The sequence below is a fragment of the Pleurodeles waltl genome, chromosome 12 (assembly GCF_031143425.1).
Source record: "Pleurodeles waltl isolate 20211129_DDA chromosome 12, aPleWal1.hap1.20221129, whole genome shotgun sequence".
NCBI classification, from domain to species: Eukaryota; Metazoa; Chordata; class Amphibia; order Caudata; family Salamandridae; genus Pleurodeles; species Pleurodeles waltl.
The window spans coordinates 641,231,831-641,255,071 of record NC_090451.1 but is presented as its reverse complement, the minus strand read 5'-3'; the positions used below and the strand labels follow the sequence as shown (position 1 = coordinate 641,255,071).

At 47.5% G+C, this 23,241-nt stretch overlaps 1 protein-coding gene across 1 annotated transcript in view; it reads left to right on the top strand.

The window, feature by feature from the left end:
• The window catches only part of NPR1 (natriuretic peptide receptor 1), an 806,130-nt gene that overhangs the window by 350,802 nt on the left and 432,087 nt on the right, over nt 1-23,241 (top strand). The window lies entirely within an intron of this gene.

The window sequence follows — 23,241 nt, the reverse complement described above, 5'->3', positions numbered from 1 at the left end:
ACAGCCTAGGAGGAAGCCTGTTCCGTCTTCGGAGACATACACTTTGGTTGCCATTTCAGTGTCGTCGTGGGTAATGGCAGTTGTAAAGACTCCCGCTATACTTAGAGGCCGGTCGTTGCCAAACGCGAATACTTGTATGTTTGTGGACCGGAGTGCTGGTCGCGGTTGCGACAGGTTGTTGTACACATTCATGGCCATCAGGTTGATGGAGGCGCCTGTGTCTACCAGTGCTTGTGTGGGGGAGCCTTGGACCATGACAGTGCATGTGGGCAGACGTCGGTTTCCTACCGCGTGAATCACGTGGACTGTGTGCTGATCGTTGTCCATGTCGCTGTCTGAGTCTTGATCTAGTAGTGTGTCCACCATCTTGACGGTTTGTTTTGTGGGGTTATTTGGTGGCTTCGGTGTTGACTTGCAGACCTTGGCGAAGTGGTTAAGCTTCCCACACGCGCTGCACATCTTGCCCCAGGCTGGGCAGGTGGTCGGGTGTGGTGCTGGGCCACCGCACCATTTGCATGGCTTGCCCCACAGTCTCCCCTTATATGGTTCTCTTTTCTGTCGTGGCGTGTTTGTCTTGACTGCATTGGCTACCTCTGTTTTTGTCGGGGTCGCAGACACTTGTTCCATGTGAGCTGCTCTGGCTCGCGCTAGTTCTTGTGACCTCCCCAGTGCGAGAATGTCCTTCATTGGCATATTGGGTTGTTGGAGAATGCGCTCTCTTAGCTTTGATGACGAGCATCCTTGTATGAACTGTGCACGAATTTCATCCGCTTCATCCGGTAGAGTGCAGGTGCTGGCCAGTTCTCGTAGTCTCGTGTAGAAAACGTCGACTGATTCGTCGGTGGTTTGGCGTGCTTGGCGCAGTAGGAAACTTTCGTAATCTGAGTTGGCGTACGGCTCAAAGTGGGCTGTGATGGCTCTTTTGAGTGTCTCGTATGTGCGGGGTTGCACCTCAGTGACCGATTTAAAAATTCTGTGGATGTCCGCTCCGCCGATGTGGAGGAGGAGGGGTCTGCGCCGTTCGGCTTTGATATCTAGTGCTTCGAAGTACGTTTCCAGTCTTTCAACCCAGACCTTCCATTTTGCAGCTTGGGTGGGTGGCGCCCCTGTAATGGTGAAAGGTTCTATTGGCGGTACGCCGGCCATGGTCTGTGGTCCTTAGGCTAGTGCTGTGTAGAGATGAAAATTTCCTGTTTTCGTTGGTCTCTGGGCTTTAGCGCTGGAGCTCTGGGAGTGGCCGGGCACTCTTTTCTACCTTGTGCCTGTGGTGTCTTGTGTACTGCCGCTCCTGTGTGCAGTGGTGCCTAGCTGGCTGGTAAGTCACCTAAGCGTTTGGTATTTGATTGTCTCCTGGGAGTGCGTGGCTGTAAATTCACCTCTGGCTTGGGCGGCGCTTTTTCGGTCCCCTCCGGCGTGGGCGGCGCTGTTGCGGTGCAGCTCGTCGCGTTGGACGCTGAGCACAGTTTGCACGGGGACACTCGCGGCTCCTTCGACTCAGCGAGCAGCTGGGTGTCTTCTTTTAAGCCGCGCCGTGCTGGGAGCGCGCTCTCGCGGCCGGCAGCCGCTTGCGGTGAGTGTTGTTTTTTTTTTTTCCTCTGGGAGTGCGCGGATGCACCTCCCGTTACTTTGTGCTGCCGTCGGCGCAGTGCAACGCGGTGCGCGTCGAGTGCAGGACTCCGGTTCTATTTGTTTCCTCTGGGAGTGCGCGGATGCACCTCCCGTTTTCCTTATGCCGCCGCCGGCGCAGTGCAACGCGGTATGCGCCGCGTGCAGGACTCACAGTTCCTGGGGCAGATGAGTAAGCGGGTGTCGTCTTCTCACCGCGCAGTGCGGGATGCGCGCGTGGCCGGCCGCCGCGACCGGTAAGTGCAGGTTGCTCGGGGTGCGTGGTGACGGCCACAGTGCCTCAGTGCTGAGTTGCAGAAATTAGCCGTTGGATTGGTTGGTTGTGCGGGTGCACCGCGGTGTTCCATTCTGGGCTGGGTGCGTTCGTGGGTGGCGGCGCTACCATGGATGGTAGGCCCACCTTCGTCGCCAAATGTCAGGTCTCCAGGGGCCTGAATTATGACAGGACACGAGGGAACGTTTGGCACTTCTATCTTTATTGCTATCCTGCTCCGTACTGCCTTCGCGCCCTTTCTCCCCCTCCCTTGTCACCTCCCCTTGCCGTCCAGCCCATCCTGTCCTCTGAAGAGGGGTGATCCTTCTTCCCCCTCTGTGACTCCACTGCTGGTGCGGTCCCGTATTGGTGACGACACCACACTCTTGGCACGCAATCGGCAAGGCAAAGACATGCAGACAGATTCGGCTGTGAGTGGTTAATTGTCGAGCAGGCCTTCCTGATAACGAACAAGCCCTGATAAAAGAGATCTGATTTCATAGGCAGCCTTGTCCAGAGAGGTGGCGCCTCAAGAGAAAGGCAAATCCCTTAGGAGGCGTGTCGAGATGGGGGGTAACAAGTAGCAACTACTGTAGACGCTTGGTAGTCTCTGGGCGAGGAAAAGGTCGTATCACTGCCTGATGTTGCCTGTTGGACATTTTGTATTAAAACATTTTGTAGGATTCAACACAGATGTATTCACGTTTGCGAACCCAGGCGAATTCAGGGAACTGTGTACTTGAACAAAAGTAAAAAGCTACACAAATTCGTCTGGGAAGCATAGTTTTCTATCTGCCCACCCTTGTAGCTGGATTTCCCACTCAGCGTGGACAGGCAACCAGGTGGCAGGAACTTGTGTTCGTCTGTCAACTGTTTGACCGTGTGGTGAAACATTTGGTCAGACTTCTTCATCCATTGGTCTGTTCAGGTGTCATTCACCTGTTGCTTCTGCCTTGTGCAGAGTTCTTCGTGGGACGATTGGTCAGCCTCTTTGGCTATTGTCTTTTTCACATTTTACTCTTAAATATGTTCACATCCACCTAAAAAGCAGTCCACTTTAGTACCAGGGAAGGTAGGCCTGCGATCATTTCATTTTTTTGAATTTGTTTGCAGTGCCTACGGGTTCCAGTATTGATAAAGTGGTGGTCCACAGGAGTCAAAAAGTGGGGAACCACTGCTTTACACCTTTGCATATGTTTGCAAAATAAATAAAATGCATTGTAGGTTTGCCAAGGTTGGAACTGTTTGTATTGTTAATTCTTATTTTAAAACTGCTAGTTTCATGGTGCCTAAGGAAAGGAAATGTCATATCGCAGTGGTTCCCAAACTTTTCACTTCTGTGGACCCCCATTTTAGCATAACTGGAACTCGGGGACCCTCACTGAATCTTTTTTGGAACCCGGGGACCCCCACTAAGTCATTACTGAAAGCTGGGGACCTAATCTGTTAATATTATTTAATTTTCTAAGCTGTCGCGGACCCCCTGAAGAGGCTTTGCGGACCCCCAGGGGTCCCCGGACCACAGGTTGGGAACCACTGTCATATCGTTTTTCAGACATACATTTATGCAGTCAACCCCAAAGTGGATCAAGGATATTTGGATAGTTAGGAATAATGGGCATTGGCATAGTCTGGTCACAATATTACGAAGGAAGCTGAAAACCATTGTGCAGACCGGGGTTAAGATGTGAAGGCGTTAATATTCAGTGTTGGCAGAATATGAACAGCTTCATAAGTTAATTTAAGGATTTAGGCTCAAGTTGCCTTCTGAAAATGTTAGACAGGGAACCAGAAGGTTCTCTGGCAAAAACTGTTCTACTTGCAACACACAGAGGCAGGCAAGCAAAAGTAGCTAGCGAACTGCCCCTTAATTAAAATGTCTACATTGAAGAATAATTTAGAAAATGCCATATGTTTAACGGCAGCTCTGAATGAGAATTTGTGAAATTTTCCAGACTTCGGAACCTGCCATAGCATCCAGGAGAACTATTTCTCCACAGCAGCAAACGCTGCATCTTTCTATGAGGAACTGTACTCGAAATAAAGAAAACAGAATCAAAATATACATTGCAAAAAAAAAAAAAACGTCCGTTTACTAAATGCTACAGAAGCCACCAGGACGTTTGCAGAGGATGTTTAACAGATGAAGGTCAATATTATCCTCAATAAGCTTTATTCTTGTGGTTATGGGTTACAGTAGCATGCTTGTATACCAAACACTGCTGTGACAGTTTCCTCGATGCCCCTGTAAGAAAAAAACATTAGCATGGCATTCCCAAATTGCCCTGTATGTAAAGTCTAATTGCCACGAAAGCGTTCACATTGCCCTGTGTGTAAAGCACCCACTAACATGCCCATCTCCTACTATGTAAATGATACCCTATGACATTTTCTGTGTTGTCAAGTGCATAACTTATACATTATTGCCATCCCGATTCCACATTCTTTTTTGTGTGCTTTCCATTCAGAAAAAGGATCCCCTACAATATGTGTGCAAACCATTTTGTATTGCTATGTATGCAAAGCAGATATTCCCATGCCCATCTCCCACAGCTGCCTAAAAGGGCCTGTCAAATCATAGAAAACTCTAGGTACCATGGATGTATGCATTTTTCTACTGCAGCCCTAGCTGGGTAACAGCGAAGCATTGCGTATTCATGGGGGTGCAGGGGGATGAGCCAAGACTGTTGCATCATTTGGGGATTACAAATTCATTACATTTCAGTCACCTTTAAAATTGTAGTCACAGGTCTCCGGTTTCCAAAGTCAGCAAACAATATATTGCTCGCGATCACATGAGCCATAAGAGAGCCAGCATCCCTCAAAGGTGCACAAGTAGCAACATGTACTCTGTGCCTAATTTGTTAAAAAATAAAATGAAGGGCCTCAAAGCTCCTCTTTGGAGCCCACCACCGGCTCTGCCTCATGCTTCTGTCTCCACCACCTTACACCCTTACAATTCTTATCCCTTTATTTCACTCTTGCAGGTTCCTTTTCATCTCAGCTTTTTCCCTTCATCACTATTTTTTCATCTTTCTCGTACTCCTTCTTTTTCCCTCTGCTGCATTTGTCTCCTCTTTTGGGTTGAGGTCTGATGATGGTAAAAAAAAAATCCTGGTCAGTTAAAATGAATGCTCAAGTCCACCACTTGCAGTCACTGACACAACTCCGGCTAGTTGGCACACTAGAGGATATATTGAAACGTTGGTGATCCACGAGGTGGTTGAAATAAAGCTCTCCTCAAGCTGCTGGTGCTGTTCTCTCGATAAGGAGTGCCCTGTGGCATTGCAATACCATGCAAACTTCTACGTACTGGGGTATCGCCAGTATAGGTGGTTAGAATGTTTCCAGTACCTCAGTTTTCGTCGGTAAATATAGGCAGGTCAGGGCTGCTAATATTTACCAGATGAAAAGGCAGATAAATCCCGGGAAGTGCGGATTTTGGCGATGGGACCAAAATCCACGTGCAATTGGGAAAATTCCTCAAACTGCTGCTTCTCGCACCTGTTAAATCTTGAGCTCCAGGGAATCGGTATTTAACAGATGCGCTAAATAGCATCTGTCCCTCAAAGGCACTGATAGTTGAGGCCTAAGATGTTATGAGTGTTCTGAGATGGCAGTAGCTGTTCAGTTGTTTTGGGGAAGATGGAACCCTTTCCCGCTGAATGCCCGCCACAGCTTAAGGCCCTCATTATGAGTGTGGCCCAGCAATTGGTGTGATATTTATCGCGCCTGATAAAATTCCATCCCGCTGGGAATAGGAGGGAGTAACCTGGGAATGTTGGCGCTTACCGTACCATACCGTGCAGGTTCTGGTAAATATCTGATCGGTATGGGCAGGTCTGATCTGCTGATGTTTAGAACAAAATTAATAATTGTGATATATGTGGTAACAACAGCTGTTAGTTATTGTATATGCCCAGTGTCGTAACAAAGACCCCCGCAGCCCCACGGTTCGGGGTGGGGCGATGTCAGCCCCCTCAGCACAGTATGCTGTGAACTAGCGGCAGACCCCTCATTGGGTCCAGGGGGGTGGGACCCCTCAAGGTCTTTTCCAGGGGGACCCCTTCAAGTTTTGTTACGCCACTGCAGATGTCACAGTTAACGAGGCTTCTTGTAGCGAGCGCCACAGAAGTATAACAGAGATAAGAGATACATACCCTCAACTACGGATATGTGGAAACCTACGCACAGTCATAAACCACCCGACCTTCAGAACTGTCGCTTGACTTCCAAATAACTCGTTTACGACTTTGGAGGCTTGTAATTCATGCAGACGTTCATTATTCGGTTCAGGTTCCGTATCCGCATTTCGGTTCCTTTATCTTAAAATGTCATTCCCATGTTCATGCATATTTAGTGAGAGCTGTGGCCTTGCTTTGATGTTTTCAGAGATGGAAAGATAATACTCTTATCACGAAAATGACATCTTTAATTGCGCGGATCCTCTGTTTAAGATATCTTTTTGAAGGGACGGCGTCAAATATTCTGTGAAGGGAACAAGGAGATTGGTTAGTGTACCTTCGGGTTAAATGCAGTACATGGTTTATGGCTCCTTAATGAGAAGGTTCATTTTAAATGATAGTTTCCGAATAAGACAAATGCTTTTGAAGATCTTTGTGCAGTGATGCTCCGACTGTCTTTGGATCCTCAAAGACGGTGTCTCGCTTTCTATAAAGCATACACCCACATTTTCTTTTTCTGTCCTACTCGTTCCCTGCTGAGTGGTCGGCTTGCTTCTTTTTCTGAATAAGGTGTTCCCGAGTTTTTACTATCTCTCTCTCTCCTCCTGCAAATGGATCCCTCTGCCTCTTTCTGTCTGTTTCTTTATCTATTTCTGTATCTCTATCTTGCTCTTTTTCTCTGGCTATCCCTGTTTCTCTCTCTCATTGTCTTTCAGTTTAGGTGGATCTCTATCGCTATTTTTCTCTCTTTGGCTCTTGCTGGCTTTATCCTAGGGTAGGTCACTTCCCCTGCCGCTGCAGCTCCACCTTCCCAGGCTCCTGACACCTCCCAGCAAGACCAGCTAAAACCGTAAGTACTCCCCCCGCCCAGCCCCACGCTACTCACCTCTCTTTCCCTGAACTTCTGTCTTCTGTCTTCTGCCTTCCGCTCTCTCCTCCAACCTTTCTCCGCACCTCTGCTGTCCATTTCCCTTCGCTTTCTGCTCCTCCTTCTGGTAGCCATCTTCCTCCGCTCTCTGCTCCTCTTCTGCAGCCCACTTGCTGCGTGTTCTGCTCTTCCTCTGTGCCCCTCTCCTCTTCCTCACCGAGTTCTCTTCCTGCTTTGCTCTTCATCTGTGTTCTTCATTTCTCCTCTTCCTCACCGCGTTCTCTTCCTGCTTTGCTCTTCATCTGTGTTCTTCATTTCTCCTCTTCCTCACCGCGTTCTCTTCCTGCTTTGCTCTTCATCTGTGTTCTTCATTTCTCCTCTGCACCCCGTCCTGCGTGTTCTTTCTTCTTCTGTGCTCTTCTCCTCCTCTGCACCCCGTACTGCGTTTTCTTTCTTCTTCCGTGTTCTTCTGTGCTCTTCTCCTCCTCTGCACCCCGTCCTGCGTGTTCTTTTCTTCTTCTGTACTCTTCTCTGCATGTTCATTTTCTTCTTCTGTGGCCTTCTCCTCATCTTCTGGACTCTTCCCTCCTCTGCTTCTCTGGTCTCTCCTCTTCTTCTTGACTCTCCTCTCCTCCACTTCTCCTGTCTCTCCTCTTCTTCCTGACTCTTCTCTCCTCCTCTTCTCTGGTCTCTCCTCTTATTCTTGACTCTCCTCTCCTCCTCTTCTCTGGTCTCTCCTCTTCTTCCTGACTCTTCTCTCCTCCTCTCCTCCTCTTCTCTGGTCTCTCCTCTTCTTCTTGACTCTTCTCTCCTTCCTCTTCTACTCCTCTCTTCTTCTTCTTGACTTCTCTCCTTCCTCTTCTACTCCTCTCTTCATCTTCCTGACTCCTCTCATTCTCTCTAATCCCCCCTTCCCTATCTTCTTTTTTTCCCTTCCCCTCTACCTGACCCCCCCGCCCTCTGCTTTCCCGCCGCCACCTCCCGCTCGGCCCGCCTCCCCGCTCCCATTCGTCGCCCCCCCTCCTGCCCCCAGCTGACCCCCCCTCCTCCCTCTTATGGGGGCCGCTGTGCGGCTGCGCCGAAGGCAAGCCCGTCTGCGCCCGTCCGCGCCTGGACCGCGCACAGCGCCACGACCCCTGGCCCCCAGCACTCCCAAACCCCGCAGCACTGCTACGACCCCACCTCCCCCTACGCTCTCAACCCGGGACGCTCCAGAACCTGCTTCCAAGCCAACCCTAAACGCACCCATGGACCCTTTGCATGCCTCACCTGCAAACACACCTTCCACCGGGACTGCACCCCGCCCGCCAGCCCACGCGCCAATAACCACCTCAAATGGATCCTCATCAACGCACGCTCCGTCCACAAGCACGCCATTGAACTATGGGACCTCCTGGACTCCACCGGACGTCGCCTTCATCACTGAGACCTGGATGAACGCCTCCTCGTCCCCTGACATCGCCATAGCCATCCCCGACGGCTACAAGATCACCAGGAGAGACCGCACCAACCAAGTCGGTGGAGAAAACGCCATTGTTTTCAAGGACTTCATCAACGTCACCACCTCCGCGGAAGACACCCCCCTCGCCGCAAAACACATGCACTTCCAGATCCACACCGACCCCAGGACCACCCTCAGAGGAACTCTCATCTACAGACCCCCTGGATCACGCGCCCTCTTCAGCGAATCCATCGCCGACTTCATCTCCCCGCACGCCCTTGCCTCGCCGGACTACATCCTCCTCGGTGACCTCAACTTCCACCTGGAGCAGAACAACGACCCCAACACCACCACCCTGCTCGACAACCTCGCCAACCTCGGTCTCAAGCAACTGGTGAACACCCCCACCCACATCGCCGGACACACGCTCGACCCCATCTTCTCCGCCAGCAACCACGTATCCTTCAGCCACTCCTCCGTAATACACTGGACCGACCACAGATGTGTCCACTTCACCTTCAGACGCAGGACTCTCCACCTCCGCACACAACCCATCCCACGCAGACATTGGAACAAAATCCCAACGGAACAGCTTCTCTCCACTCTCAGCGACAACCAACCCACCTTCTCCACCGACCCCAGCGACGCAGCCCTCAGCCTCACTCATTGGATCACCAACTGCGCGGACAACCTCGCACCCCTCAGACGCCTCCCAAGACAGACCAGCACCAGGAAACCTCAATGGTTCACAGACACCCTCAAAGAATCAAAAAAAACCTGCCGTACCCTCGAGAAAGCCTGGCGCAAGGACCACACCGCAGAAAACATGTCTGCCCTCAAAAACGCCACCCGCGAACACAATCAGCTGATCCACGCCACCAAAAGAACTTCCTTCACAGACAGACTGGACAAGAACACTCACAACAGCAATGAACTCTTCAACATCGTCAAAGAGCTCTCCAATTCTAACGCCAACTCAAACTCCATCACGCCATCACAAGACCTCTGCAACTCCCTCGCTACCTTCTTCCATCGTAAGATCACCGACCTACACGACAGCTTTGGACACCAGACCCAGCCAACCACCACAGAACCTACAAACCCAGCCATCACCCTCAACGCCTGGACTCACATCAGCGCGGAGGAGACCAAAGCTACCATGAACTCCATCCACTCCGGTGCCCCCTCGGACCCCTGCCCACACTTCATCTTCAGCAAAGCTGACAACATCATCGCCCCGCATCTCCAGACCATCATCAACAGCTCGTTTGCTTCTGCCACCTTCCCCGAGAGCTGGAAACACACGGAAGTCAACGCCCTACTGAAGAAACCTACGGCAGACCCCAGCGACCTGAAGAACTTCCGCCCCATCTCGCTCCTCCCCTTCCCTGACAAAATCATTGAGAAGACCGTCAACAAGCAACTGACCAACTTCCTTGAAGACAACAACCTACTCGACCCCTCTCAGTCCGGATTCCGAGCCAATCACAGCACAGAAACAGCCCTCATCTCAGTCACAGACAACATCAGAACTCTGATGGACAACGGAGAAACAGTCGCCCTCATCCTCCTCGACCTCTCGGCTGCCTTCGACACCGTCTGCCACCGAACCCTAACATCCCGCCTGCGCTCCACCGGTATCCAAGGACTGGCCCTGGACTGGATCCCCTCTTTCCTCTCCAACCGCTCCCAAAGAGTCTACCTCCCTCCATTCCGCTCGGACCCCACTGAGATCATCTGCGGCGCCCCCAAGGCTCCTCGCTCAGACCGACTCTCTTCAATGTCTACATGAGCCCCCTCGCCGACATCGTACGCAAACACAACATCATCATCAGCTCCTACGCCGACGACACTCAGCTGATACTTTCCCTCACCAAGGACCCCACTGGCGCCAAAACCAACCTACAAGATGGAAAGAAAGACGTCGCAGAATGGATGAAACTCAGCCGTCTGAAACTGAACTCAGAAAAAACGGAAGTCCTCATCCTCGGAAACACCCTGTCCGCCTGGGACGACTCTTGGTGGCCCATGGCCCTAGGCACCGCACCAACCCCCTCTGACCACGCACGCAACCTCGGATTCATCCTGGACCCGCTTCTCACCATGACCAAACAAGTCAACGCCGTATCATCTTCCTGCTTCCTCACTCTCCGCATGCTCCGTTAGATCTTCCGCTGGATCCCCGCTGACACCAGAAAAACTGTGACCCAGGCCCTCGTCACAAGCCGCCTGGACTACGGAAACACCCTATACGCAGAAACCACAGCTAAACTCCAGAAACGTCTGCAGCGAATACAAAACGCCTCCGCCCGCCTCGTCCTCGACATATCTCGCAACAGCCACATCTCCGCCCACCTGAGACACCTGCACTGGCTTCCCGTCAACAAAAGGATCACCTTCCGGCTCCTCACCCACACACACAAAGCCCTCCACAACAAGGGACCCGATTACTTCAACCGTCGCCTCAGTTTCTACACGCCCACCCGTCAACTTCGCTCCACCAACCTCGCACTCGCCGCCGTCCCTTGCATCCGCCGCACCACAGCAGGTGGGAAATCCTTCTCCTACCTGGCAGCCAAGACATGGAACTCCCTCCCCGCCAACCTCAGGACCACCCAGGACCACCCTGCATTCCGGAGGCAGCTCAAAACCTGGCTGTTCGAGCAGCAGTAACCCCCTCTCCCTAGCGCCATGAGACCCTCACGGGTGAGTAGCGCGCTTTATAAATGTTTTTGATTTGATTCTATCTTTTTGTAGAAGTATAACTCTTTAGCTCCCTCGTCCTTAGATTTCATTATTTCTCTTCTTGTGGGGTTATATTCAGCTTCCTGACTGTATTTTTGTACAAGGAAGAACTAAACTGCCCAATTCTTTGAGCATATGTGCCCAAATTCTTGTCTTGTTCAACTTATGAACATGATGTTCCCAGCTTCCTCGTTCATATTACATAGTTCCTATCTTCCTAATTCACTATCTTCCAAAGTGGTTGTACCTAGTTTCCTTCCTGTCTTTCCACGGAGGCCGATATCAGAGTCCTGCATCTTTTCTCTGTCTCTCTCGATCTCTTCTTTAAGGCTAGTTACTCAGCTTCCTTCTTCTTGTTGGGAGTGCTTCTAACTTCCTATCTTTCTATACAGAGTGACCTCTGCTTCCCATGTATATCTCCCTCTTTCCTCTCACACTTTCTATAGAGGGTGCTGTATTAGCCAGCATGTTCCCATTCCATGTATGTCTGAGATGGTGTTTGTAATGCTGAAAGTGAATGATATAATAGATTGTTGGTATGTGTGGTCCGCAGTGGAAGCTAGGAGAGAGGGATAGAGGAGGGTGGACGGGGCTCTAACAATACCTAATTGCTATTGTAGAAGGGCCTAAAATGTAATAAAGGACTTAACCTCCTATAACATTGGCTCCAGACTCGTTTGAAGACCCTGCTGTCCAACTACAAAAGGTGCACCCAGTTCACCTGCCTTTCTGGAAGAGGATATTCTCAGTTTCAAACTCTCTCCTGCCTTTAGACACTGCTCTCAACTTCCAGTTTTCTTCTTTTTCCATAGAAGGCGTAATTAGCTCCATCTCTCTCACTCTCCTTTTCCTATTGTCGTGTTCTGGGACACCTCAAACACTCTTTTTTTATGTTTAAGATCTCTTTTATTTTATAATATAAGACAACCAAGGAACAGTACAACATTTCCCACCTACATCCAATGGCCGGTGGGGAGCTTCGATCATATCAAATGGGAAAAAGGGGGAATAGGAAGTGGGTGGGGAGAACAGTTATGGTGATGACCATTCTTATGTAAAGTCCAGTGGGTAAGTAGCAAATTAGGCTTGCAGTGCGGGGACCACTTCTCCATTGTCTCAACAATCTAACCTCCCTATGTTCTATAAATTTCAGATGTGGTCAGTCGGAGAATACAAAGGTACAGCGGACATGTCAGTTCCCTAAACCTTTCTGATAGATATCGGATACACAGGCCCCACATTTTATCGAATAAGGGCAGCAGGGCTGCCATAGCCGCTGTCAATTTTTCCATCCCCAGTATGTTCCGTAATTTATGTAGCCAGTCAGTGTGTGTGGGTATTGCCTCTGAGCCCCAGTGTGAAAGTAGCAGTTGCTTAGCTGCCCCTAGGGCTAGTGTGGTAGCGCATCCTCTAAGGGAGCGGAGCTATGTCTGTGGATTAATGAGTCCCAATAACGCATAGCTAGGGAGTCTTGGTATAGCGGTGTTGTATATTTAGTCTACAAGCATGCAAGACTATTTCCCAAAAGGAGTACATTTTGGGGCAATGCCACAGCAAGTGAGTAAGCATGCTGTCCTGGCCACAGTTACGCCAACACCTACCGTCGCTGTGTCCTCCACCGATCAACCCTCACTGGTGTGTTGTACCAATAATGGGCTATCTTTAGAAACATCTCTTTAGAAGTCATATTTTGGGCGGTGGCCCATGCTCGATGTAGAATATCCTGCCGCTCCCTAACCGTAAATGAGTGACTGCACTCCAGCTCCCATCTTCGCCTGGCTGGTGTCTGAGGAATGTGCGCGTGAGCAACAATCTTTCAAATGGCATGAGGGGTCTGCTCGCCCGAGTTCGTATCAATGGGGATGTCACCCAGTGGCGGACCTCTAAGTATGGACAGTGTGCTGTGTTTGGAAGATTATAGCCCTCCTGTATCTGGGCAAAGTCCATAAACCCATCTGCATCAAAGAGGTCACCAGTTCTTTTGCAGTTTGCGTCTCGCCAAACCGCAAATGAAGTTTCGCTCTGTGCAGGGAGGAAATCTGGATTTCCAGTGAATGGGGCCTGTGGAGAGACCAGGGTAGATAGTCCCTTCCTCACCCAAACTCTATCCCAGGACCTTAATGTCACTCACAAAATAGGGGAGATATAGACACCTAGTGGACGGTGTTTCTTTGGCAGCCATGGGATCTTCTAAATATGTACTCCGGCCAGGCTTGGTCAATAAAGCACCAATGCTTCTCGGTGTATGTCTGTGACCATTCTACCATGTAGTGTAATTGGGCTGCGTGGTAATAACTCAACAAGTGTAGAATTCCCAGTCCCCCTTTCGGCCTGTGTCGGGTATGCTTGGGTTTTCCCCATTCTGGCTTTCTTGCCAGTCCATATATATAGTCCCAGATGTATGTTTGTATTTTTCCAGTACGCTAGAGGGCGTTTGCAGGGGTAAAGTCTGCATAGAGCACCTTCGGCAAGATCATCATCTTGACCGCGGACAAACGTCACAGCCAAAAGAGGCCATACGTCTTCCATCCTGCCAAATCTGCTGGGTCGGTCTGCAATAATGCGTTATAGTTGTATTCTACTACAGCTCCTAAGGTGGGGAGGATCTGCAGACCCAGATATCTAATCCTGTTCGTGGACCAGGAGAAAGGCAGGATGCCTCCAGGGGGCCCTGTCTGCCTCTGGTAGAGTAAGATTCAAAATGGATAATTTGTGTTTGAAGCCAGAGACTTCACTAATGGCTGCCAACTATTGCATGACTGCCAGGAGTGAAGTCTGTAGTTTGGGACAAGTGAAGGAGCACATCGTCCGTTTATAGGGCCAACTTATGTGTTCTACCACCCATAGGAATGCCTGTTATGCAGAGATGTCTTCTTATGCGTTCAGCAAAAGGTTCAATATATAAGCCAAACAATAAGGTCGAAAGTGGGCAAACTCGTTGTGTGCCCGTAGAGAAAGGGAACTGCTGTGAAAGGTTTCCATTCACACTTAGAACAGCTCTGGGCGCTTCATAGTTACAACTTATCCAGTTACAAACCTAGGACCCAGGCCACAGTGCCCCAAGACTACACATAGATACAGCCAGTGCACACAGTTAAAGGCTTTCTCTGCATCTATAGAAAAGAGTGTAGCCGGCATTTGTGAGCGGTGAATTTTGTCCAATAAATAGTAAAGACGCTTAGTATTATCAGCACACGATCTTTCAGGGATGAACCCGGTCTCGTCTGGGTCCTCTAAGTGCTGCATGTACAGACCCACCCTCTGGGTCAATAGGTACATGAAGATCTTAGCGTCTACATTTAGCAACATGATGGGACGATAGGAGGAACACAGCTGTGGGTCTTTCCCAGCCTTGGTTATGATCGTTATTGAGCCCAGTTGCATCGAAGGGGGGAGGGAGCTAGCAGCGCCCAGGGCATTATACAGCCTAGCCAGCAAGGGATCCAATTGGATTCCAAAAGCTTTGTAAAATTTCACCCCAAACCATCAGCACCCGGTGCCTTCCCTGCTCGGCGGCGCTAGATGGCCAGGAGCACTTCAATAGGGGTAATGTCCTTATCTAAATTGGCACTAGTCCCCTGTGAGATCTGAGGCAGAGGGACGGAGTCCAAGTAAGCCCCCAGACCATCGAGATAAAGATCATCGGCAGCAGAGAGGGACACATAGAACTCTTTAATTTGCTTGAGGATCAGATCATCTCAGTGTGTTAAGGTGTCATTGGACAGTTTCAGTTCCGCCACCCTCCTTTTCACGGCCTGAGATAAAAAGGCAGTATGCTAGACCAGTTTTATTCCCCTAATGTAGTGCGTCTATTTTGTCCATAGGAGGGCATGTTCAAACACGGTTTCTTTTAATGATGTTTTACACTCTTTTGCTTTCTTACAGCAGTGTCCTCAGCTTACTGAGGACACTGGCCCTGCCTGCCATTGAACATCTGATCCCAGTGGGGTCTGTGTGGATGTGGGGTGTAAACCTCGCACCTCCTTTCTTTACACAAACTGCCGATCATTGGCCGCCCATAAACTGGACATTAATTTATTACTGAGGCCTCTCCCACAGCCTTGTTTCTAACTGAAACATGGCTGAATGAAAGTTTGGACCCTGACATTAACCTGGCATTGCCTACAGGATATCTAATTGCCAAATTAGACAGAGGGATGGCCAGAGGAGGGGGATTGCAGTAATTTACAGGGAATTCCTTAACCTTACCGACCAGCCCCTTCAGTTAGTGGAAGGGGAAGGCATGTTCTTCTCTTTTGCTCTTAACCCCCGTTAAACCATTTCAGGGATTTTATTATATTGCCTCCCAGGCCCCTCTGAGAAGTTTCTAGATTCTCTTTTAGATTGCACCGCAGATTTTATATGCTCTAGACCTAGTTTTACTATTTTTGGAGATTTTAATATTTATGCTGAGACTTTTGAACAATCAGGCTCAAGACGTCTACTTGGTGGCATGGAGGCATTGGGTTTGACCCAACTTGTTAAGGGTCCTACCCATGAAAGGGGTCATACTATTGATTTAGTCTTTAGCAATACACCTGCCTTGACATGTATGTCCCCTATTCCACTGGCTTGGTCCGACCATTTTCTAATTCCTTTTGAATTAGTTACGGACACAGTGGAAAAGGGGCCCAAGCCTTCTGTACAGGTTGGGAGATCATGGAGTAAACTGAATAGAGATAACTTTTTAGCTACCTTGGTTTCCCTTAAGTCTTGGTTCATAGACAAGGGGGAACCCGAAGCTGCGGCCTTCAATGACTGGATTACTGATAGCCTGGACAAAATTCTTCCCTGGAGGAAACAATTCGGCCCGCGTAGGTAGGCTAGCGCTCCATGGTTTGCACCCCAACTACTTCTCCTAAAGAAAGGATGTAAAAAAACTAGAAAGGACTTGGAGAAAAAATTATGATCCAACAGACAGGGAAGCATACAAAGGGGCTATGAGGAGATATCACTCTGGGATTAAGGTGGCACAAAGTGTTTTTTATCAGCAGAAAATTGAAGAGGCAGCAGGGTCTCCTAAAGTAGTTTTCCAAGTCCTAAAGAATATCCTTCAAACTCCTGTGGAGGACAACCCCAAGGAAGCCTCCTTAGAATATAGTAACACGTTAGCTAATTTTTTCCACCCAAAAATTTTGGACATCTATGCTACCTTTGGGGATTATAGTCCTTCTCTTGAGGAGGAGGAGAATCCTACTGCTGACATTGTAGCCTGCCTCTCTCATTTTACCCCTTTGTCGCAGGCTCATGTATTCGCTTTCTTGAGTGCCCTTAAATCTGGATCCCCCTTGGACCCGGCTTTTCCGTGCATACTTGTTCAAGGGGCGGAAGCTATAATACCTGAGCTTACAGAACTACTTAATGATTCACTAGCCAAAGGACTAGTACATAGCCTATGGAAGCATGCTATAGTGAAGCCGCTACTAAAAACAAAATCCACTCTTGACCCTACAGTGTTGAAGAATTTTAGACCGATCTCCCTACTGCCTACCCCAGCCAAGATTTTGGATAAATATATCAATGTACAACTTTCCACCTTTTTGGAAGAGAATATGCTGCTCCATCCCACTCAGATGGGTTTCAGAGCGGGTCATAGTACAGGAAACTGCATTAATTGCGGTTATGGAAGAAGCCAGGAAGCGGGTTGACCAGGGTCATACTACAGTGATCATTATGCTGGACCTGAGTGCAGCATTTGACACTGTAGACCACCAAGTTCTGATCCAGAGAAGGAAGAATTTTGGAATTAGGGATCAGGCGTTGGCTTGGTTTATATCCTTCGTACAGGACAGATCCTTTCAGGTCCTTGACTGATCTTTTCTGTCAGACAAACTACAGTGTAGGTGCAGTGTACCTCAGGGCTCTGCCCTGAGTCCGACACTGTTTAACATTTAAATGGCCCCGCTGGCTACCCTGGTAGAATCATTTGGTCTAGCTTTGGTGTCCTGTGCTAATGACACCCAACTGGTGGTTTCTTTTTCTACTAATGAGACCGCGGAATGAGTCGCATTATCCACGTGCATGCAAGCGGTCTCTAGCTGGATGACCCAGAGTAAATTGCAACTAAATGAGGAGAAAACTGAATTGATGATTTTGGGGCCGGAACCTAGACCTGGAAACCTTCGCAGTTGTCCTCTGGCACTTAGTGAGTTCCCGCCTCCCAAAAAGCAGATTAAGAGTTTGGGGATTAGCTTGGATCCCCTCTTGACGTTAGACATTCATGCTAGGCACATATCAACAACTTGCTTCAGCTTACTTAGACTTCTTAGGAAGGTCTTTGCCATCCTCCCGGCATTGGCAAGAAGACTTATTGTACAGGCCGTCATCCTATCAAGGTTAGATTATGGGAATGGCCTCTTCTTAGGCTCCCCAGCTTATGTCAAGAAGAAATTACAAAGAGTACAAAATGCTGCAGCTCGTTTACTGCTGAACATCCCGAGACGGTCATCCGTGCAAGCTGGGTTAGCCTCCTTGCTCTGGTTGCCGGTAGAGCAGCGGATCAAATTCAAGGCCCTCTGCCATATACATAGATCTTTGTATGACAGAGGACCCCCGCTCCTTAAGAATTTGGCCACTTTTTAAAAGACGAACAGAGATTTGAGATCCGCCACAATACCTTTAGCAACTACACCTAAAATAAAGAAAGTAAGATGGGGTGGGTCTACACTGGCGTTCTTAAGAGTCAGACTCTGGAATCTGTTGCCCCTTAAACTTCGGCTGATGAATCATGAACTTGAGTTTCGGAAGGCTTTGAAAACATGGTTGTTTTAGATCTGGTCTTTTTCCTCCTGTGTACTTTCTGTGGTTAGGGTCCATTAGTGCTGGGAAACCCAAGGATATCCATGCGCTCTACAAACCGTGTAACGTAACGGTCACATGGTTTCCGGCTGTAGGGTGTTCTTCAGTTTCTGATTTAGCTCTTGCCAGCTGTCTTTGTTCTCTCTTGCAAGCTGTCTTTATTCTCCAGTCCCTGCTTCTTTCTCATTAACTTTGTTCTTAAATTCCCCCCTCTGGTCTCTCTCATACAGACATATGTTGTACAGCTTCTCTCTCTTTCATCCGCTCTCATCATGTAGACTGAATCTACAATCCTGCCATGGTACGCTTGAGATACTGTCCAGTTCACAGACTTACGATCGTCTATAAAATGTTAGTCTGATGAGGAAACCTTGCCTTGGAGGAGCTTTTTCGCAAAGCGCTGCGGAACAATCACTTAAACCTTGTATGCTGCCTGCCTCCACCCACCCAAAAAATAAGTAAATACATTTAAAAAAACAAAAGCTTCTGAGGCTGTTGCCAATGTCCTGAAGAGGTGTAAACGCCCTTATCAATCACAAGCTGTGCAGAGTCTCAAAAGATGAGCTGTAAACCCTTGGAAACCCACTCCATGCACGAGTTTTCATCACACCAGCGAATCGCCGTGTGATACTGACTGTGTGAAGAGAGATTATATTCTGTGACACACTATGCTACCTTTTGAGTTCCAAGGTATCAATTTAGGTGTGGTCCATGTGCGCGGACCGCCCTTCAATGGATAACTTTTTTTTAAAGAATAAAACTCTGTTTTCAACTCCTACTCACCATACTTGCGGTTCAGTCCTGAACTTTGCATTCCGGCATAGACCAGTCATTCTTCACAGAGTATACTGGGGTTCCTGCACAGAATGTTTTCTCTTCAACACAATCCATCTGGCTGTTATTATTTTTATTTAGCAGTTTTCAATATAGTTTGATACAGGCCAAGAAAGGTGCACTGGGGCACTTAACAGGAATGAAAACACATTTTTATAAATCTTGAGAAAAAAATATCCGATGTAATTGAGGTCTGAAACCATAACTTAGAAGTGTGGGGTAACCTTACCTATCAATGACTGTTAAAGTCAGATTTTATGTGAGCAAAACAGAGAAATATTTACTGAATCCATAATACTGCAGGAGCAAAAGTAGTCTGGAATTTGGAGATTTTAGTTTAATACCAGCCAACAGTAGTCAATGAGGACCCTCTTCCAGTGACAGACGATAACTGTCAGTGTTTTTAAGGTCACGGGTTGTGTGGATATATTATAAACTCACACAGACGTTCATTTCCTACATATGTAGGGAGAGTGGTCCAGATAGCAAGTCCAATAAAGACCACTTGAAAATGTTTTCTCCTGAATAGCTTTTTTCGTTGAATCAATATCCTCCTCAGTTTCTCTTGTAACCAGAGATCTTTAAGGGCTGTGAATTTTCATGTGGCGAGCTTCTTAGGAGATCTTTGAAGTATAGAACCAGGATATCAAGTGTTAAATGTTGTGTTACAAAAATATCGCAGCAGAATATCGACTACCAAAATATTACTACGGTAAGTATTTATAGGTAAACAGAGATTTTCTATATAACTTAGCCTCACGTTTATGTTGAGTCTGAATGTGTTCAATTGCAAAAAATAATAGTTGGTAAATCTGCTGCCAAAGCGGTTCTCCACACATAAGTATCAAGGCATAGCTCCCCCATACAAGGCACAGCCACAATAAATATTTTACTACATGCAGTTTTAGCATTGATCATATGATAAAATTCAAACCAACCGAACAAGCAGCTGCCTAGCTGAGCTTGAGAGAATTGGTAGATAGACTTCAGTAGTAACATAAATGTAAAAAGGTTGGCTGATCAAGTTGGTTTTAAAACTTGTGTCTTTTGTGTGAGCACTATATATACCCAAGGCTTGGAGACCAGCAATTCAGAGCAAAACTGCTTACATTATTTTACAATTGTATATATATAAATATATAATATATACTTGGCCATGGCATTAACAAAAGTGTCTAGATTAGACATGTCATTAAGAGTGAAGACAAGTGGTTTAACGATATATAAGTAGTAGGACAGTTGTGTGCCTATCCTGGATATCTATCTCAAGCTAGTGAGTTTCTTACTACAGAGTTCTTCTCTATGTTCCAGTCCGTGCAAACTCCAGTTTGCGACTTCACTGTCAATGTCCCAGTCTTTTGAGCGCCAGTCCTAAATGGTGAAACCCTTTATGCTGCAGTCCTTTATTCTAAACCTTGAACTCTCTAGTTTACTACAGACCTGAACTGTATTCCAAAACTGCAGGTCATAAACACTAGACCTGGTAGAGAAAAGGTTTTAATTTGTTTACGCTTTTATTTTCTTGGGCCGTTTGGCTCTACTTTCCAGAGCACATCCATCTGTAACCTGGATTAGGGCCAGGAAAGAGAGAAGAAGGAGTGTTTTGTTCAAACATCTCTTTGAAAAATGTGTAGGATGGACCCCCCGAACCCCTCCATGGCCAATCCTTGGTAGAACTCTTCTCTCCATTTTTTTTGTGTGTGAAGGAATGAGATAGAAGGTATGTATGTTCTAGACCTGGGGTCTCCAGCCTTCTTAGTAATAAGAACTAATTTTATGAAATAAAATCATCCCGACCTATTAACATTATTAGTGTCGTAATAGTGACCACATTAGATAAGATTATATCAGTGCCCACTATATGCAGGGTTACTAGCAGTGATCACCTCAGGTCGTCAGACAGGGTTACCAGCATTAATGTAAATAAGCATTGGCAAAGCCAATAGGTCTAGACTATGCAAGAACTATAGGCTTTGCCAATGTGTTTTAGCTATGTTGTAGCAGTGTAGCTGCTCTTCAGCATGGCTAATAATTTGTTGTATAGAGGAGAGTGGGGTAGAGTGCAGTAGCAAAGAGTGTTGTGGAGTGGTGCCGCATCATAGTATGTAGTGCCATAGATTAGAGTGGTGCACAGTAGGCTAAAATGCAGTGGCGTAGAGTGCAGCGGTGTAGAGTGCAATGGTGTAGAGTGGAGTTGCAGAGGGCATTGGGTAGATTGGTGCAGAGTGGTGCAGAGTAGAATACAGTGACGTGATGCAGAGTTGAGTGCACTGGTTTAGAGTGGAGTAATGTAGAGTGTAGTGGCATAGAATGTGTGGCGTAGAGTGGTACAGAATAGAATGCAGTGGCATAGAGCACAGTGATGCGGAGTAGAGCGGCATTGAGTTCAGTGTTAGAAGGTGCAGTGTAACAGTAGTGTCGTAAAGTGCAGTGGTGTAGAGTAGAGTGCAGTGGCATAGTGAACAGTGATGTATAGTACACTGTTGCAGAGTAGAATAGAGGTAGAGTGCACTGTAGAGGACCGTGTAGTGGTGTAGAGTGCAATGGTAAAATATAGAGTAGAGCATAGTGGTGCAGAGTAGATAGGTGTGGAGTGCATTGGTTTTGAGTAGTGTCGTAGAGCATGCTGTTAGCGTTGTTGCTGCGGCATGTCTAAAAGTTTGTGGCATAGTGGAGAGGGGAGTACAGTGAAGTAGCATAAAGTGGAGTGTCCCGTAGTATGCAGTGGTGTAGAATAGAGTGCTGCAGAGTAGAATAAAGTGGCCTAGAATTCAGTGGCGTAGAGTGCGTGGTACAGAGTAGAATAGAGTAGTGTAGAGTGCAGTGGTGTAGAGTGGAGTAGCATGGAATGCAGTAAGGTAGGGTGGCATTGAGTAGAGTGAGGTAGAGTGATGCAGGGGACAATGCAGTGGTGTGGAGTGCTGAAGAGTATAGTGCAGTGGTGTAGAGTAGAGTAGCGTAGAGTACAGTACAGGGGTGCACATTAGAATAGAGCTAGGGTGCAATGGTGCAGAGTGCAGTGTTGTTGCATAGAGTACTGTTGCAGAGTAGAGTATAGGTGCATAGAGTAGAGTGTTGCAGAGTGGATAGCTATAGAGTGTATTGGTTTTGAGTAGAGTGCAGTGGCATAGAGTAGAATGGTGCAGCGTAGAGAGGAGTGGTGCAGAGTGGATTGTTCTCAGCGTAGAGCTACAGTGGTGCAGAGCGAAGTAGTGCAGGGTAGAGTGGGTTGGTGTAGATTACAGTGATGTAGACTGCAGTCGTGCAGAGTAGATTAGAGTGACTTAGAGTGGAGTGGTACAGAGTAGAATATAGTGGCGTAGAGTGCATTGTTACAGAGCAAAGTGGCATGGAGTGGTGTAGAGTGGAGTGGCACAGTAGATTGGAGCTGTGCAGAGTGGTGTAGTGTAGTGCAGTGGCTAAGAGTAAGTAGTGCCCTGTGGCATAGAGTGCATTGACATAAAGTAGAGTGGTGCAAAGTAGAGTGCAGTGGTGTGGAGTGGTGCAGAGTAGAGTGGCGTAAACTGAAGTATGCATGGGTGGTAGGGCACTGCCATTACACACAACACATTTTCAATTGAAATTACCATTACATTTGCACAGACATACAGTTTATTGATAAACTGTTCAGCACACAAAGGATAATGTGTGGAAATGTCATCAACTAGAGTATTGATTTGTTTTGATTGTATTAAAATATTTGTTTCCACCACACTTCCGATTTACAAAAAACTGTGCTTAATGTCTGCTTTCTTAATTCTGATATATTCTGGAATATCTGCACAGTTAATTTACAGACATTTAAATTTTGTTGTTTTCTGGAAAAAATAACATCTACAGTCTTGTTCCAGCACATCCCAAGTACCCCGCATGATTGTCAAATAAATTCTCTCACTCTGAAATCAGAAAAAGAAAAGTAAATACCAGGCTCCCTTGGAAAGCAGTCTGACATTTGACATCTGTCTTTGAAATCTCAGCAAATGTGACGCGATAAGAACAAGATTTAAAGGCCTGTTTACAGAAAAGGGAGCACTTGGAAGGCTACAGTAAATAAGCAGTACTCCATGCGAGGGTCAAACTCAAGCTGGACAACCTAAAAGAAATAAAGACAGCAAATAGAAAGCAAGCAAATGCGATTTACAAACCACAAAGTCAATGGTGAGCAATAGGTGGAACACATTTACAGCGGAGGTTTCAGAATGCCCACAAGAGGTTGTTAGCAAACCAGACAGCTGCACAGTCTGGTAGGCTTCACCCTAAAAAGGCTTTGTCATTTTGGAATGTCTGTACATCGGTGATAACAGCCAAAGTTGCAATGCATCTGAACCAAAGTTACAATATTAGTTATAAGCCTCCCCAATGCCATATGATTTATCACTGTTTTTATTCCAAACATCAGCTGTAAACACATATACGTTTGTCTCAAATACACACTCAATGTTGGTATGCATATAATTTCAGTCAAGTACAGTTGTCTTATTTAGTAGGGGAG